A 3,329-nucleotide genomic window follows, 5' to 3' on the forward strand; every position below is an offset into this window, starting at 1 on the left:
TTTTTTTTTTTTTTTTTTTGCGGTACATGGGCCTCTCACCGCTGCGGCCTCTCCCGCTGCGGAGCACAGGCTCCGGACGCGCAGGCCCAGTGGCCACGGCCCACGGCCCCAGCCGCTCCGCGGCACGCGGGATCCTCCCGGACCGGGGCACGAACCCGCGTCCCCTGCACCGGCAGGCGGACCCCCAACCACTGCGCCACCAGGGAAGCCCCCACTGTCTCCCTTTTATTTTACTTTATTTTATTAACATCTTTATTGGAGTATAACAGTTTTACAATGGTGTGTTAGTTTCTGCCTTCCAACAAAGTGAATCAGTTATACATATACATATGTTCCCATATCTCCTCCCTCTTGCGTCTCCCTCCCTCCCACCCTCTCTATCCCACCCCTCTATGGTCACAAAGCACAGAGCTGACTTCCCTGTGCTATGCGGCTGCTTCCCTCTATTTATCTATTTACATTTGGTAGTGTATATATATCCATGCCACTCTCTCACTTCGTCACAGCTTACCCTTCCCCCTCCCCATATCCTCAAGTCCATGCTCTAGTAGGTCTGTGTTTTATTCCCGTCCTACCACTAATCTCTTCATGACATTTTTTTTTCTTAGATTCCATATATATGTGTTAGCATACGGTATTTGTTTTTCTCCTTCTGACTTACTTCACTCTGTACGACAGACTCCAGGTCTACCCACCTCATTAGACGCTCGGGAGGCTGCGGAGACAGGCCGAAGCTCTAGGTCGAAGTTCGCGCTCGCGATAACTTATGGCTGGTGCGCCTCCCAACAGTGTCGTAAGGGGCGGGGCCTGCCGGGCGTAGGAGACCGCGCGATAGTTGCGCTCGTGGCGGAAGTGAGCTGGAAGTTCTTAGAGCGAAGACTGCCTCACCAAACGCTCGGTTTTGCAAACTGCTATAGTTTAGCCTGCAACGCTTATGATTAGAGTAAACAACTTGCAATGGCCAGCTCACCTGATGCATTCTTAAGGTATGGCTTCTCCACCAGCTTTCTTAAATGTCTGGGTCACTTTGAACCTCTTAACAGCATTAATCTTCTGAGACCTGATAATAAAACTATGGGATAAATTGGATCACTGTTACAGAGTTGTCAAGTAACATTGCTGCCCTATCAAAGTCCAGGCACAGGTCTCTTTCCCACTAAAACATGTGGCAATGATCAGGCCAAGATCCACGACAGTCTACTGTGCTAAGGGGCCTGGCTCTTGCATACAGGCGCATTGATGAGGACAAGGGAAGGACCCATGAACTGGAGCACTCGTCCATAAAATGTATGAGAGGAAGTCTCTACTGCTATGTGCGTCAGGCCCATAAGGTCCAGCAGTTTAAGCAGGATCCACTCCCAACATGTCTTTACTCTCTCTTTATGGTACAGACAGGGGATGAGATCCTCTCCTATGAGGAATATGGTCATCTTCAGATAAATGCAGTGTCACTCTATCTCCTTTACCTTGTGGAAATGATTTCCTCAGGACTCCAGATTATCTATAACACTGATGAGGTCTCTTTTATTCAGAACCTTTTATTTTGTGTAGAAAGCATTTACTGTGTACCTGACTTTGGTGTCTGGGAAAGAGGAAGCAAATATAATAATGGCAGCACAGAGTTGCATTTGAGGTAATTTGCTGATTTATCAGTGTTTTTGTTTTCATTTAAATGTGTGGAATTTGAATATGATTAAAAATCAAAGTACTAGATTGGAAAACATAAAAATAAAAAATAAAACAGAACTGATATTAATGATGACAATTAAATCAGACAACACACACATTGTGCCCAGCATTGCACCAGGCATGTAGTAGATACCCATTAGATGGTAATAATTATTTTATTTTACAAGAGTGGAAAGAAAAGTTTATTCTACCTGGTGACTTTGTTGTGATTCTGAGGGAACGTAGCAAATTTTTATAATATGTATGAACTTTTCATCTTATGTATAAACGTTGCCTTCTCTCTCCTCTTTTTTTAGAAGAATGGGATAGAGGGCAAACCAATACCTGGAAAGAAAACAGCTGCATCCTTACACCTGACCTTCCAGGATACCCTCTTCCTCATCATTGCCACCTCTATTGCTTTTGTCTGATTTCTGCATGTTGTCTTGGGTCTGCATGGAGCCACCTGCAGGGCTTTTGTTTCTCCACCTATTGAGTCTCCCTTTGAGTAGAAAAAAGAAAAGATTTCCAGAGTCTGGACAAGAACATTTTCTTAAGTACCTAATAATAAAAGAGGCATGAAACTATTTACCAACTTCACTTAAATCCAGTAAAATTACCATTTACAGGGTGTTGCCTTAAGTTGATTGCTTTCCTTTCTCTAAATAAAGACTTAAATTTCAGCTCACAGGAAAAACTGATACCAAGAGAAGCCGCTCGTGAAATGATACAAGCAGCGCCGGATGGGGGAATGTTAGAGGCAGGGTGGGGAGGAAAACAAAACTTGAACCAAAACCTTCACCGCATGTTTCATTTTAGAGTAATAATTAATCAAAAACAAACTAAATGTCAAGTTTCCTTGGATTATTATTCTCCCGGTCATGAGGCCGCTTTTCATTGTTTCTCGGGGTGATCCTGAATAGAGATATTGTACAGCCCACATTAGGGAGAGAAACTGGTTGCTCTCAACTCTGACCACAGATGTAAAATAACAGGCTCTGATATTCTTTCAGAAGTTTTGACTTCATTTTTTCTGGAAACTATAAAAAGAAGTCTTTTTTGTTGCTACAGCTTTGCTGTGCTAGATGCTTTGTATTGCTTCCCTTCAGCCTGGTCTTAAGAGAAGAGCTTTATCCTGCATACCTATTAGCAAAGGAAAGTGTCTTAGAATCCCTACACAAAAGAATTATTTTGTAGAGGTGCCCGGCCATAGGTTTATATTCATTCCTGGTTTCTCAGGTGACCTGTCACGCATAACAAAATTTTTGAAAAGATTAGAAAAAAGGACTAAAGAAGAATTTGAAAGTTCACTGTATCCAATAACCCAAGAAGAAGTTTAAAAGAAAAAAAAAAAACATTAAGAGAGACAAAGTGGTTTCTAAAATAAACAAGGATCTGCCTTAATAAAGTAGCTGACAGCTTCTCTCCCTCTTTTCCAGGCTCAGCCACCAGCAACAGACAAAAGGCCTCGTTTGTACAGCTGTTGCCCAAAGAACTGAACAAAGCGGTGAAACTTTAACTTGAATTTGAAAAAAGAAAAAAGTCAACCGACAAAAATAGCACAGATATCAGGGAAGTCAACAAAGAGGCAAAAAACTTTGTGAGGTCAGGAAGAAGAATTTTCTAAAAGGTAAATTTTCTGGGAGCTCGAAGGAAACTGG

At 42.5% G+C, this 3,329-nt stretch overlaps 1 pseudogene; it reads left to right on the forward strand.

The window, feature by feature from the left end:
- Nucleotides 1-957: 957 nt before the first annotated feature.
- LOC131766840 (phosphorylase b kinase regulatory subunit beta pseudogene) lies at nucleotides 958-1,637 on the forward strand (annotated as a pseudogene).
- Nucleotides 1,638-3,329: the final 1,692 nt, after the last annotated feature.

Source organism: Kogia breviceps, chromosome 12 (assembly GCF_026419965.1).
Source record: "Kogia breviceps isolate mKogBre1 chromosome 12, mKogBre1 haplotype 1, whole genome shotgun sequence".
NCBI lineage: Eukaryota > Metazoa > Chordata > Mammalia > Artiodactyla > Physeteridae > Kogia > Kogia breviceps.